The sequence below is a fragment of the Parasteatoda tepidariorum genome, chromosome 10, assembly GCF_982258835.1.
Source record: "Parasteatoda tepidariorum strain Cologne lab strain chromosome 10, Ptep-v5.0, whole genome shotgun sequence".
Taxonomy (NCBI): Eukaryota; Metazoa; Arthropoda; class Arachnida; order Araneae; family Theridiidae; genus Parasteatoda; species Parasteatoda tepidariorum.
Genome location: NC_141764.1, coordinates 46,870,854 through 46,887,595, shown reverse-complemented (window position 1 = coordinate 46,887,595; position 16,742 = coordinate 46,870,854). Strand labels below are relative to the sequence as shown.

Sequence of the window (16,742 nt, the reverse complement as noted above, 5' to 3'; positions counted from 1 at the left end):
CTCAACCTAAACATAATACCTCGGCATCCCATCAGCAACGCGACATCTCATCTCGAGCTTTGTTCTGTGCTCGCACTTATTAAACGCCCTCTGGCGATAAACAATCGAAGCTCGCATCATAATGCTAGTTTTATCATGTGTGACGCCCTCAGGTAGTCTCGCACAATAAGAAGTTTACTCTCACCACACGTCCCAGCTTAATGTGGTTTATACGATATTTTATATAAAAGGCTTCCAGGAAGAAAAAAAAAGACTTTTTTATTACTTGACTCAATGGGAGCCGTTTCATCAAAGAACACTGATGATGAAAAGGTCCCGCTTGTTTTTGTTCTGGATAATCTTTGTCGCCGGAAAGGAAGAAGTTGTCTTCTATCCTGCTTCGTGGTGCAATAATGGAAAAATATGAAGAGAAACGAAATGTGAAGAATAGAAAACATGGATGAGTATTTATGGTGGTATTCCTATTTCGGCTCAGAAATAAATTCGCGAACAACGAAAATGAGAAAAGATCTTATTTTTTCCAACTCTTGTGATTCTAATTTAAGATTTAAAAAATATTTTTTTCATATTCTTTTTCAACTTTAAAAGTTAGTTTGTTTTTAGCTTTCAGACAGCAAAACTATTTATACACTACTGAAGAAAAGGTAAAAATGAAGTGCCCTCTTGGAACAAGCGGAAAAGCAGATCTTTTGGAACAATAACGGAGCGTGTTCATATGTTTTAGAACATAAAATTATAGAGAGAAGCACAAAGAAGCAAAAGAAACTAAAACAAATTACAATATAGAAAAATAAAGTAAGGCAAGAGAACGAAAACGGACAAGATAATCAACGACAATTGAGAGATAAGAAAAAAAAATGTCGTTCGGGGGTGAAGTTAAAACCAAAGATGTTATGCCATGTATAAATTAAAATTATAAATAAATAAATAAAAATCTAAATAAGTAGGGAAAATTGGATATGGAATATTTTTACTCAATAGTAAGTTGTCAATTTTATATTTAAATTGCAAATATTTTGCACAAAAAAAAAAATTCTGATTTGAAGTTTGAAAAGTTTTCTTTACTTTTGGTACTATCAACTAATCACATGGTTGCGTCTAATCACGTGGCTGTGCATAGCGTGTTAAAGTTACAGTTACAGCTATAGGGCTTGGTTATTTATCACGCTAAATCAATTTTCAGATTTCATTGGATACCTGCAAGGAATGCGGCGCAGGCGTGTCAAACCTTATTGGCTGACCCTCACGTGGCGTTGCTTGCAGGTATCCAATTGAAAAGTTAGCTACACTCTGTTAACCCACTGACGGTTTAGCAAATGAATAAAATTGAGAGAATATTTGCCCCCAATAGATTATTTCTCTATCTAATAACATTGAAAAACCGGTTTAACTATGAGGGTAACTGCAGGTTAACATATGACTTTTTACCTGCAGAAGAGTCAGTGGGAAACTTTTTTTTTTTAAAAATTGGAAAGAAATGAAAAACGCCTCTGAATATGCAAGACATAGTTCTAACATCTGCTTAAAAAAATAAAACACAAGTATCGTATGCTCAGTTCAAATAAAAATTCTAACTGAAGATTCGAAAATGTTTCTTTACTTTGTGGAACTTGCAACCTTGCATTATGTTTTGTTTATACACTGCTAATGTCAAATGAAAAATAGAAAGAAACAAAAAGCATGGATAAAAATATGTATGGTGATCTACATTTTCAAAGAAAATAAATAAAAATCATTAGAAGAAATGAAACAGAAGTAACTTATTAACTAAATTCATGTAAAAATTCTGGTTTAAGTTAAGAAAATATGTATTCACTTTGTTCAATTAGCAAATTTGATTTGCATTTTGCTTAAATGCTGTAAAACGATTGATGTTCTTTTATATAACATAATAATGTAAGAAATAAAGTTATAATATAAAACTGTTTTTATATCAAATATATGCCTTAGTATTGATAATGGTACCCAAAATAACAGCATTTCTTTTTCAAATTTTATTTCTATGTTAATAATCTTGAAATGAAAACACGCATACAGTATTTAGTAGAGTGATATTCTATCATGAAATCTAAATGGAAAAAAATAAAGCTGCTGAGTATTTATAGCGTTGCTCATATTTCTTTCGTGAAACAAAATAGAAGACAAAGAAAATAAATTTTGGTACCGATTTATCTAAAGTAAAATAAATATTATCACAAAAACCAAGACGCATGCCAATTTAAGAAATGAATTGATTTTATAAAACGGTATTTCTATCTACTCAACACCTTGCTACTAATAATTGTGTCAGATCTGCATGTTTTTAACTGTATTTCTATGTTAAAAATCTTGAAATCAAATCACAAGGATGTTACTATTTCTAGCAAAGAAAATGGCTATTTTTTTTAACCATACTTTTTTCAAAACAAAATATAACACTCATTTCTTTGATAAAAAAATTTCCCTTTTTCTTTTTATAAAAAATTATCTTCATTTTTTATTAAAAGTTAATCATAAGCTTTCTTGATAATAGAGAACTCAAATATTATTGATGAAATATAATTTTCTCTTTTTGAAAAAGTTCAATACTATATTTTCAATTAATTTCAATAGCTGTAGGTAATGGAGACATATTTTATTATGTGTAACAGTGAATTCTAATGTTGCAATCACTTACTTGCGATGAAGTGTGATAATAACAGTAAAAAATATGTAAAAATAAATCTATCGAAAAGCTACTAAAGAAATTTATTTAGTTAAATACTAACGAATATCTCATTATATTATTGAGTAAGAAATAAGTTAGATTATAATAATTTTTTCTGAAGCAGTCTGATTATTTAGCATAAATAATTAACGCAATTTCTTTGATTCGTATGATAGATATTGCTATTTCCCTTAAAAACGTTGTACAGCTACTCTATGATATTTTCGATCCATTATATCGATGTATAATTTTTCAATTCAATTACAATTAACGAAAATAGAAATTCTTCAGCAGTTTTTTTTAAAACTTACCAGTAAATACTAAACACTAATTTAGATTGATTACTAACTAAAAAGGATAAAACTAGGCCAGATCTTTGTGAAACAAATTTCTCTCACCTCAACATCAATTCATAGACAAAACATTTCTACCACAAGAGGAACTACTTACTAAGGAACCGAAACCAGGACTTGAAGCTAGGAGCTATAGCTTCAGAATCAGTCAGACGTAGAAGGACTTCATATTTTTTTTCAACAAAAAGAATAAAAGAAAAGAGACAAAAACAACTAGTGAATTGAGTTTGCATACTTTTCAAAGAAAAAAGTAACGCACCTGCGCCCATGTCCCAAGCCATCACTTTGTTAGTAGTACTCTCTTCACTTCGATTCTTAGAAGCACATGCGCCCACGCGTCGTCTTAAAGAATTATTTTTAGGCTTAGCTATGATTTAAAAACAAATATATCTAGATTTATTTATCTTTTTCATCACACAAGGAGAGAATTGATTTTGAGAGTTACTAAAGCAAACGATTTCGAATGCAAAATATCAAGTTTGATGTGAAATAAAGAATAAAATATGCCTAATATCAAAAGTCACTCTAAATAAGTTAGATATATTTAAGAGGTAATAATTAAAAAATAATATTTTAATATATATGCTTGACATTATTGCTACATTAATTATGAATTTCACATCTGATAATTTGGTGCGATGTAATAAGGTGAAACACTTTCAAATTATACAGGACAACGTTTTTGTTGGAAAAACATCAAAATTTTTATTTAATTAATTATTGTGCTGTTATCTAGTGGTAATTTCAGGAACTTGTAAAGTACTTATTTGGATCTTATACTAAAGAATATTTCGATATGTAAATGCCACATTCAGAAAAAGTGTATCTTATTGCATTATTGCCCCAAGCCGTTCATTAGAATGACTATTCGTTATTTTTTAACGAATAAAATTCATGAAATACTTGCTTAAACGCTTAGGCTAGAGAGAATTAAAGAAATATATTTTGTCGTATAAGGATTATATATGATCCTGAACAACAGGATGTGCTTTTTTATTTAAAGTTTAAATAAAATTCCGACACTTTTAAGGACCCTTCATTGAAAAATAGTCGAAAACACAAAAAAATCCATTTGTACTTTGTCCATTTGTACTCAAAAAGACAGAAAATTATGTCTTTTAAATATTCACAAGCTATTAATTATGCTATAAATATCTACAAATCTCTCAGGAATGATTTGTATTGATAACGACAAATCTTTACAGAATGATTTGTATTGATTACAAATATTGCATGAAAGATTTTTATTGATAATATGAATAATTTTTATGGAGGCAATTTTTTTAAAAATGACTTTATGAATCACTGATAAAAAAGTCACTAATTACGATTTTTATTGATAACAAATCTCTCCATAATGATTTTTACTGAAAGCATAGTTCCCTTGAAAAATTTTATTAAGAAATAGTTCTCCGGAAAGACTTATGATGATAACGAATAAAAATTAAATGATTATTGTAATTAAGAGTTTCTCCTGAGCAATTTGTACTAAAAGCGAATCTCTCATAAATGAAATTGTCTTCAGTACTTTTGTTATAAGGACAAAATGTTTCTCAAAATATGTTTTTTGAAAAAATTACATAATTCAAAGGAAACAAATTACAAAAATTTCAGAAAAAATACATTCTTATTAATTTTTAAATTTATATACTTTCAAATGCATATATTTTGTATATTTTTTATTATAAACTATAAAAAAATATACATAATATACATTCTTATGCAATTGCATAATTTTTTTGTTGTTTTTCTTAGAAATAAGGTTTTTGAAACTTTATTCAAATTATAAATATTGAAAAATGATACAAATGTGCGTTTTATGCAATCATATAAAAATAGTTTATTTTTATATAAAAGAAACTTGGAATAAAGTTTTCGAAACACTCATTGTTTAGATTTCATTTAGGGAATACTTATATTCATAAATCGAAATAAAATTTCTTTTTTGAAGAATAAACATTTAAAGCTTCTTTATATAATTTTAAAAGTACTAAAAATAATAAAGAAAATATTTTTAAAATGATAGTAATCCATATAAATATAAAACACTATAAATTGAAAACAATACAAACATAAAACATAATAATACGTATAAATTTAAACTTAAAAACAATATAAATATAAAACTTTCATGAAGTGGAAAAGATAAAAATAAATTTGACGTTGTTATAACATTCTTACAGTTTCACTTGTAAAATGAATTCAAGGCATGTATTTTTTAAAGCACTTGTGGGTAATAATAAGTCACATTTTCGACTTGGGAAGAAATGCATTTGTCATTTTGATTAGTTTGCGGAAAACACCTTATTTTTCTTGTAAACAATAAGGTGCTTAAGTGTATAGTGTTCTTATTAGGTATAAAATTCCTGAAATTTTCATACAAGTACAATCTGAGAAAGTACATATCTGAGAGAAACACTAAACAGTTTATTGATAAAATTTAACCTTTAGAAAAAAATTGGCTAAATTGTCATAATTTAATCAATGATCATCATTAAATTTATAGGAATAAGTCATTTATAATTAAAAATAATACCTACTAGGTACTTAACATATTTTACTTTCTGTATGAAATAAAAATGTCCCTCTATAAAAAATAAATGAATATTATAATTAATTAAATAATAAAAATAACAATCTATGTCTGGAATTTTTTGTATCTTTGTTCAATAAATATAAAACATTAACAACAACATTTCTAAGCAAAATACGGCCCTTAGCAACAATCTTTAAATTTAAAATATGATGAAATAAATTCTTCTACCCTTTATGAAACAATAGAATGCAATGAAAATAAATACTACTTAAATATCGATTATTGCAAGAGGAAATGAATCGATGGAGAGAAGGAGTATAAAAATTTAAATATTTATTCAAATTTGAGATACCCTTATTAAAGTTTTTCCCCAAAACACTATACTCTTTAAAATTGTCTATCGAGTTTTTGCTTCTATTCTCCAGGTACTTAAAAGAAAAGTGTATGCTAATTATTATTTTTTTTTTCAAATTCATCAAATCACATATTCATGAAGCAATTATAATCTTATGTTGCAGTTCATAGGAAAGAAAATAACTTTTTTTCTTCTTTTTTTTCAGCTTGAAGAGCTGCCACTTAAAATTATCAGATATTGAACCAAGCTGAAATTATTAGTTTTACGAAATCTTTTGTTAGATGTGTATGCTTTATAAGATATTACCTTACTTTATATCATTAAAAAAATGAATTTTCATTATTTTTTTCATGCTATAAAAAATTATAAATATTTATAAAGTAATTTGTGTTTGATATCGTATTAACATTGAATAACGTAATAATTTTTTTTAATGAAAAATTTGAAGTTCATTACAAATTTAAAAAGTTTTTTTTCTTTTCCTTTCCTTTTTTGCTTAAAATAGTTACTTTAAATTAAAAATTTGAAAGTAACCTCTCAGTTCCACTTTCTTTTGAAAATATGGAAATTTCTGAATTCAATTCAAATGATATTTTATCACGAGACATTACAGAAGCTAAACGCGTATGTTAGATAAATTACAATGGAATTGTATGTAGGTAAAAATAGATTTACTTGTAGATAATAAAATTTTGAAGCTTATTTTCGGTTCAGTTGAAAATATTAGTGTAAATAAAACCAACATTGCTTTTTTTTCACTGTTCTTTTAGATACTGTGTATTTTATTGAGCATCATTATGGTTACTTTATCTTATCGACCTCTGATCCAGTGATTTTTGTGAAACTAACCAATTTGATGAACTAACCATTGTGAAACTAACCATTACCAACGTTCATAAACTCAGCATTTATATGTTACTTATAAGTATGGTTTTTTAATGTGCGTTTCCTTTTAAATATTTTTTTTAAAAAAATACATTGGGATTTTTTTATCCCAGCTCTTAATCTTTAATATTTATATTTATCATTTATTTAGAAGAAATAATCCTTAATTAGATTACATAACTTCAGATCTTCCAAACTCTTAGATTATTTAGATACCATCTTTAACTAAGCTTTTCATTAAATTATTTATAGTTATGTTCTGAACATGCAGATGCGGTTCTTTTCAGTTGTTATTACTTCTGAATAATTGTGCGTTGTACAGTAATTGAAAATTTGATTTAAATGTTATATCTGTGTATTTTTAATGGAAAAAACTTTGATTGTTATGTTTATAAAAAAAAATCAAATATTTATTTTTGATTTAATTTAAACAACTTATGTTGCACAATATAATAAATTTATTAGCATCACAAAATACACTCATTGAAGTTTTGTATGCTGTTTTGCATGTTGTTTTGAAGTTTGCTCGCTTAAAATTGACAAATAAAAATACATTTTTTCTTAAATATCCTTCCAAAAGAATGTGCTTGTTACTGATATACCAATTTTTTTGATTCAACAGATAACTCCAATGATGTTCTCAAGTTCCTGACAAGAAAATATTAACATTAAGTTTACAAAAAAATTTAGATCACTATACAATTTTCACTTAATTTTAAACTTTTTAGCCATAATATTTCACTTATGTGCTAGCAGGATTTTTACACTTAAACTTGCAAAAAATCTAATAAAAACAGACTTATTTCATCTCAATATTTTTCAATTTTAAATAAAAATATCTGTTATTTAAATTTACGAGAGTTCAGAAGACAATTTTTAGATTGAAAACATGATTTTCAGAATGCATGCAAAAGAAAATGATTTTTAATTGATATATTATGAAGGGTTGCGTGCTTAGAACGAAACATCATTTATAAGCCATATTCAATATAAAAAAGATTGCTCAAATTAGAAAAAAACAAAAATGCGTTTATTGAAACCTGAAGGTAGCTGGCTCGAATCCCACCGCGTCCCAGGCTTTTCTGTATCTTGTGTTGTCTATCTGTTTAACGACTTGACAAGGGCACACTATCCGAGTTTTGAAATGAGCACACGGATTACAGTGTGGTTTGAACCAACTATCTCTACGCTTCCATTTTAGGATGTAGGGGCATCCTTGATTTAGTAATTTTATTTACGCTAATTTATAATATTTATTTAGTAACAGTTAAGATACTGATTTAGTTTAGCCTTGTCCAGCCGTTTGTACATTTGCAAATGCCTATTTTTTAGAATTTTGAATACTAGTAGATGTTAGCTACCAGCTTACGTAGAAAAATAAACACACCGACGAAAAATGTTAAAATTACTGACTTTGCTTAAAATTACCTAAATTTGCCGCATTTTCTACCAAAAGAAAAGGTAATCATCATCATCATATCTGGCTGGACAGTCCAAGGTGCCTTCCTTTGAATTCGAATCCACTTCTTTCTACTTTTGACACTTGTTCGCCAGTTTTTCTCCTTTAGAGTAAGGAAATCAATCTCAACTAAATACAGCCATCTCAACCTGGGTCTACCTCTTTTCCTGTTCGTTAGGAGTTTGTGTAATAGGATTTTCTTTAAATTTGAGTCATCATTCCTTCTGAAAATGTGAGAAAAAGGTAATAAAAACCATATATTATTGTTAATTTTACTAAAATATCATTACCAAAGAGCTTCGGTAAAAAATACTTTGGTTTTTGGTTGTTTTGGAGCCAAAAAGACGTTAAGTTTAACCATATTCAGGTTGTTTCGTCCATACTCTTTTTCACTGTGTACGAAAAAAAATATCTCAAAATTAAGAACTTTAAAATGTTTATCAACAGATGGAGTAACTTACGAAGCAAAATTAATCAATGTTCTGGCTGACACTGTTTGCTGCATCTTCAGTGCGTTATCCCGCAGAGGACTGATCGTAAAGATACGGTTCTCAGTATAACACCAAAGTTAAGCAACACTTACTGTGGTTATTTAGCCGGGTAATTACCACTTTGATCAGCCTGCGTAGGAAATGAAGGTGCGCGGTATTGGTCCTCTTTAAACTGTTCTTCCGTAAAGTGCTTGACTTCGCGTGCAGGTCGTCGGGCTACCAAAGCAGGGGATCCATCCCCTCTGCAGATGGGATGGCTCCCTTGCTTTGTCAAAATTGCGATGGCATGTCGTCGGATCATCCTCAGGTCTGTTTCCAATGGCCATTGTGCAGCACTAGTGCGGCGGAAATAAAGTACCTACCTATTTACCAAAATGTACTACTACAAGTCTAACATAATGTTTTCATCAGTGTTGTCTGCACTAATTAACAGCGTTATAAGCATTAAGCGTCTCTCAAATTGTTGGGGCAGATATGGGGTCATGAGTTCAATCCCGGCAACGAAGAATACAATCATTTTGTGTAAGTAACAACATTAAAACTGCTGAGGCTAAAAGTTCTTTCATTTGTTGTGGTGTGGGAAAAAGTAGCGCTCTGCAAAATCTCTCTATTTTGAAAATTAAACGTTTTTGAATTTAAGACATTATTTAGGCAATGGTGAAATTGCAGAATAATGTGATTTAATGTGCTGATATAAGGGATTAATATTAAACTTACTGTTCTGAAAGTTTGTATTGTTGAAATATTAATTTTTCAGTTAATATGCAACATTTGTTTCATAAAAAGTTTAACCAAATTCACACCAAATCCAAAGTTTTTACCAATTTTCAACTAATAATCGTTGGTTTAACTCCTATTAAAACAATGTCTATTCTGCACAGGATTTTTCGTAATTACGAAATTTACAAAATTTCTTTAGAATTCTTATAAAAAATAAAGTTAAAAAAGTAAACACATTAAGATTTCGAAATTTATAATAACCCCCAAAAAATTTGATAACAGAAATGAATGAATTCATGGAACGAAACCAGGAAATACAATTAAAATGAATAAGTATGAAAGCATAACTAAAAACGCCAAAGTTTGTTTTATTGCCGGAGGAAACAAGAAGCAATACGTTGAAGGGCAATTATTTCAATTTAAGATTCACCAGAAGTTGGTTTCAGTATTTTCAGTTTTTTTCTTCCTAAAATTGCCTTTTTTTATTTCTTGTTTTCATTTTTGCCTCAGTTAAGTATTAATTCTGGACAGCAAGTGTGTGTACTTTAGTAACTTAATTTTTCAGAAGGTTTCCAAAAATAAAGCTGTCTAACATCTGTATGTGAAAGATAAATGGTTATATTTAGCTTAAATTGTACAACATAGCAAACTGAAAATGAGTGCAATTGAAGAGGAAGGAAGAAAAAAATCATTAAAAGAATAAAACACCCACATAGAAACAGATAAGACTGGTTTTCAATTTCATTATATCTAGCAAAATTAAAATTTAACAAGTACTCGAGAAGATAGCTTAGACGAATTTACAGATTCCAAAACTAAGATTCACAGAGCTGTGAGTTTTCCAAAAAGTGTAAAAAAAATTATAGTAAAGCTATTTTATTTATAGCTAGTAACCAACAATAATTTTTTTCCTGGTCGAAAGCTTTCAATTAAGTATGTTGAAACTGTTAAAAGTATCACTTTTCTAAGATATGATAACCTAATCTAACCAAATATGATCTATGAGGATCTAATCTATGAGATCGATCCTCATAGATCTAACTCGTACGTGTTAAAATTTTATCTTTTTTTTTCCTAATAGTAAATATATTTTTAATAGTAACTCAGGTTTTGTTTTCATCTTTGAAATCATTTACTCTAATAACTTTTTTATATTGTGTTAATTATTACCTTTTTATATTCTTCTTCCAATAAAAAAAATTAGAAAATAAAGTTATTTTTTTCTCAAAACTCTCAGTCTCAAAATTTCCAAGAAATAAATTCTGACATCAGATTTGGTTCTATTTTGCTTATTAATAGGTTTTTAGTTTTTCCAAAACATTTTTGTTTGATTGATAAACAAGTGTCACAAATGCAGAATTTACTAATTTAACTTCATTACTGAATGTTTAAATCCAAATTTACTGAATGTCAACTTTCACAACCAAACGTTTATGTACAACAATCACAAATAGTTATTGAAAAAGCATTTAAGTATTTAAATACTTAAATATTTTTTCAATAGCTTGTTTATAAATGATATTTTTTCAATGTATAAAATTATATTTTTCAATATTAATTAATTTTAAGAATTGAAATATTTTTTCAATAGCATAGTTTGATATAATAAAACCTACCGATTTCAATGGTTGGAAAAGATTAATTTTCACATTTATACAGTTTTATTCAATCGAAATATTATTTCTCGCTTTCATCATTTAAAATCTTTTTGCTCTTGCTTGTTAAAAAGCAAGCGTTTGTTTTTATCGAAAATTTGAATAAGGAAAAATGTTAACAGAATTCATAAAAAAGCATAAGCATTTGAATGAAGACCCATCAGTGAAAATAAAGTAGAAATAAAAACAGCCTATGATCAATACTAAATATTTGAAAGAATGCAGAAACCGTCTCTTTAAATTCTTCTCGCCAAAAAACAGCGCTTGGCGATTATCATTTGGAAAACAACCAAAATAAAAACCAGAACTAAATACGAAATTAAAATCAATATTTTTCATGGCGAGATTTTTTTTGTGCACCTCATCATTCATTTTTCACACAAGTTCTTCTAAGTATTTTTTTTCTTTTCATTTGTAGAATGCAAAACCATAAATCATCGAAATTAATATTTGAAAGGTGTCCGAAGTATTTTACGCTTTATTTTTAAGGACTTTCTTATACATAAAAGAAAAATAGTATAAATGCAATATATTTCTCAAAGTTAGCTTAAGTTGTACAATACATTTGATTTTAATTATAATTTAATATTAATTAAATATCTTTTTAATATATATATATATATATATATATATATATATATATATATATACAAAATTAATTATACGGAAATTAAAAAAAAGTAATTCTATATAAAATATTTATATAATGAGAGAGAGAAAGAGAACAAACGCAATGACATAATTAAATGAACTATTTTTTGGAAAAAAAATTTAAATTATGGAAATTTTATCACATTATTTTCAGCAATTATAAAAGATTATATTTTACTTTAAAAATATTATTAAATACTTTTAAAAAAATTATTCAAAAGTAGTTTATTGATTACTCATTTTTCATTAAGTTTTAATTTTTATTAAATTTAAAATTTATTCAAAAGTAATTAAGATATTGATTTCACAGTTTTTAATAAGTTTCAATTCTTATTAAATTTAAAATTTATGTAAAGGTAGTTTATTTATTGACTACTGATTTTTTGCTACGTTTTAGGCAGCAAAATCTATTTCTACTCTAAATTCTGCCCATTTTTTCTTTTAAATACTTTAATTTATTATATTTATTTCGTTATTTAGTTTGTAATTCATAGTATACTTTTTTTCTATTGAAGATAACGTCCTAAAATAATTAGAAAGTGATAAATAACACTTTTGTAAAAATACCAAATCTGCCTTAGTACTGCTGATGAATCGTATTAATTACAATGATTGGGTGCAAAAAAATATTATACATTTGTGAAAAATATAATCTGAGTTCATTTCGAGCATCTTTTGTTAGTTCAGTTAAAATTACAAGTTTTAAAAAGAGTTATTTATGTAATCCTTGTACATAAAAATAAAAGTTATCAATATTTTCAAACTTGGGAACATCTTAGCAGTTGAGACAAAAGTAAATTGCAGAGTGGTATCTTAACCACAGAGTTATCAATCGGAGAAATTAGATATTTTCTTAAGTTTTAATTTCAATAAATTTAAAAGTAATTAAAAAATAATAGTAATAAATATTAGCCTGTGTTTATATTAATACTGATATTATAATTGTTTAAAATGCATTAATATTATTATTATTTATATATTGTTTAATATTAGCACGGATACAAATAGTCTAATTTTCAAATGAGATTTAAGAAAAAAAAACTTATAAATAACCTGGGGCTATACATGAAAATTTTTGCAAATCCTAAATCTTTCAAATATGAAGTAATACAAAATTTACTTCAGAAAATAATGAGCATTTCTAACTTTGTAAAACAAAAGCAAATTCTAATTATACATTAACACAAAATAAGCAATTATCAACAAAATAACATAGTTTTACAATATTTGATAATCAATCACAGTATGAAAGTAAATAAAAAAAGGTTACAGCAAAATTACATATTGTTAATTAACATATTGAAACTTCCAAGACATAATTCATTTTTATAGACAGAATTTCATCTTCCCAATAACACAATTTCATCTTCACAATAACACAATTTGTCACATTTCACCTAAAGTAATAAAACAGCAGGGTTCGAAGTAAAGCGTGGTAGTATAACCAGGTTATTTATTTATTTTTTCTTAAATGAATTTTAATAAATTTAAAATGAATTAAAAATAGCATTAATAAATTAATATTAGGGCAATTCCACAGAAGTGTCAACTTTTAAGTGAAAAATTTTTTTTATGAATTGCATATTTTAATTTTAAAAATATGTTCTAAAATAGCCAAAGTCTACATATTGCCGTTTCATTTTTGATAATTTTAAATTTTTTGAATCTGGCAGCATTCTAAAGTAATCACATGGCTGGCAAGTGAATTGTTCACATTTGTGCTCAAATTGTTTTCTTGAAAAATACTTATAAAATAAAAGAAATGTATCTTTCTATTGCAATATTTTGATAAAAATATGCATATAGAACAGAATTTAAACATTTTAAGTTTAATATATAAAATAAAAGTAACTTCTTTTACGTCATTCCGTCACGTGTCTTAATAATGCAAAAATTTCCTGAGAACGAAGATAAGATGTGACATTGGCAAGTTAGATATAAAACCTCTTCAGAGACAACCGAATTTTCAAACTGTTGAAATTTTTACTAATTCTTATATAAATATTAATCCTGTTTATCTGTTACATTCTGTTTATCATTTACATATTAATAAAACATTTTTTAAATGAAGGCTTTCTTCTACTAAACTTTTTGTCATTCCGTCACGGTCATTCCGTCACAGCAAATAGATGTTAATAACTGCAAGCCAACATGAGGTTAATTTTCCAAATTCACATTTTGCATTGCTTACACATTATACTAAAAGTATAAAATAGTTCAGAAAAATAATAGCTGCAAAATTCGCAGAAGCTACTAGTTCTAAGCGGCATGCCAAAAGCTTGGTTGCGAAAATTTCATTCCGTCACGCAAATAAAAAGTTCGTAAAATTAAAAGTAAAAAAGATAGAAAATCCTGTTTTTTTAGTTTATGAAGCGCATTATGCCAATAATAATGATATGCATGAGAAAAAATTTTTTTTATTTGAAATTAGATACATAGAAACTTCAATTAATTGTTATTTTGCAAGTCAAAATGTCATTCCGTCACATATGGAATCGCCCATTAGTGTTAATTTTAGTGTTTGAAAATTAATATTAGTATAAGCTTAAATGCTTTAAGTTTTTAAATAAAGTTTTAAAAAAAAAGTCAGTAAATAATCTGCTCTGTACGTTAAAATTTTAGCGAATCTTAAATGTTTTAAATATTAAGTATTTCAAAATTTATTTAAGAAACATACATGAGCATTTCGAGCCTTGTAAAATAAAAGCAAATTTTAATTGAAAATTAACACAAAGTAAACAATTACCAACTCTATAACATAATTTTACAATGTTTGGCAATCAACCGCAGTTTTTTTTTTTTTTTTTTTACATAACGGCAGGCACTGAACTTTTCGTTCTTCGCCATAGAAGATGCCGGAATTGTTACTCATTTAGCGTTACCCAGTGGGCACCTGTGAACCAAAGTCACGGAGGGGAGCAACGTTACCCACGCCATACTGCCACAAACCCGTTCATAGGGTGGGCCACATTCACTCATTCACACAACAGAAGACAACACAGAGAGAGAAACATCCATGCCCAGAGCGGGATTCGAACCCGCGGCCAATGGCTCCGCAGTCAGACACGCTAACCACTCGGCCACCTGGCCGGCAATCAACCGCAGTATGAAAGCAACTAAAAAAAGGTCTTAGAAAAATTACGAACTTCAAAATTAAATTTTTCCTCTTTACTTAAATGTCGTCACTAAATTTTCCTCCTAAAAGCCCAGTAATGAATATTAACGCTACCTAGATATAATTGATTTTTATAGACAAAATTTCATCTTCCTAATAACGCAACGAATTGTTTGTCACGTTCCTCCTAAAAGTAATAAAACAGTAGGGTTCGAAGTAAATCGTGGTAATATAACCACGGGGTAATCAACCGGGTGATTTGATTGTACAGAAAACGAAATTTACCCTTTTTTCTCTCTCTGAAGGGCAATTTTCATCAACACCGGGCTTTTCTCTACCGTAGTCCTTTGCCTTATTGAAAACAAAACCATGAGAAAGTAAAAACAAAAAATAAGGATAAGAGTTGCGACGAAAATTATGCACTAGATGCGCTTAATTTGCATAATGAGGGTGCACGCATCCTTCCCCTCCACCCTCTAAGAAAAACAACTCAACTCTTGCCTAGTAATAGCCGGGGGAATCTCCAGTTTGCGCCTCTGTAATGACAGTTAAGCTTTTATCGACATTATAAAGGAAAATGAGGCCACTGCTTTAATCACGGTGAGAAACGTATTAAAGGGGTTTGGGGGATTAAAGGGGGGCGAGTTATACGCCTTTAAGATTATTATTGCATAAACAATGGATTGAAAAAGATACCTCCAACCCGTAAAGCACACAAAAGCGATATTTAAGCTTTCGAAGAGTTTGGCGATGGGAGAATGAAACTTCATTACTCTTTTCGGTCTTGTTGTCTCAAAGCTTTTTCCTAGATGTTTTCATTGTTCGAAAGTGTTTTGTATAAACCATTCTAAGCACGTCTTGGCGGAAATTTTAGAATGGAAATTTTTCGTGTTATAGGAAGGAAATAGTTTGAGAAGTTCGCCAAAATCTCGCCGGGGGCATTTTGTGACTTAAGTCAAAATGGAAAGTGAAAGAACGATTACATTATGTTTTTGTTTCATTGAGAAAAATAGTGGTGTTCTAAAATAATTGATTTCATTAATTTATGTGTTTGTCTTTGGATAATTATTTAAGGAAATTTTTCATTCGAGAAAAGTTTAAAAATTTATTTACTATATCGTATATTTGAGATATTGAATATGTTGATTCATCTTTATTAATTATCAAACATTCAATTTATTAGCATTTGGCTGCTTAATAATAAGAAAAATTTAAATAAACTATTACTACTTGAAAGAAATATTTTTTTAAAGAAATTAAGCAAATATATAACACATACTTACGTACGGAGTTTAACTGTTGAATTTTCTGAAATGAATTGCAGAATTTAAAGTAGCAAAAAATCTCATAATATTTAAAATTTACAAAAATAAAATGCCTGATCTGTATATAAATATATTGTACTTATTAATTACCTTGTACTTACTACTTATTTTGAATCATAATAATGCTTCTTGCAACATAGAAAGGTGAATTGCAACTAAAAAGGAACATATTATTAAATTTAACTACATCTTGACTGAAATTTATTATGCTCTTTACAACATAAAAACCATAAAAGAGACGTAATATGAATTTGAAAATATTAATGACTTTATCAATATAAAAATACATCTTAGTTAAAAATAATTTGTTGGATCATATTGATGTTTGTAACCTCATAAAAAGGTGAATGATTCTTAGTTATTATTAAATTCATTAGTATATTATTAAATTTATTAAGAGAAAATGGCCTGGTTGATATAAAAACAAGTCTTGATTGAAACGAATTACCGTAATCACAATGCTGCTTTTTGCAACATAGAAACATGAATTCCTTGTAAAAAAAAGCACGTG

General features: G+C 27.6%; 1 long non-coding RNA gene across 1 annotated transcript; it reads right to left on the bottom strand.

Annotated features, from left to right (window-relative positions):
• Positions 1-7,262: 7,262 nt before the first annotated feature.
• Positions 7,263-16,374, bottom strand: LOC147802540 (uncharacterized). The gene is made up of 4 exons (XR_015430006.1): positions 16,322-16,374; positions 16,190-16,214; positions 8,244-8,498; positions 7,263-7,463 (listed from the first exon to the last, which is right to left on the bottom strand). It is a non-coding gene; the product is annotated as an uncharacterized LOC147802540 (long non-coding RNA).
• Positions 16,375-16,742: the final 368 nt, after the last annotated feature.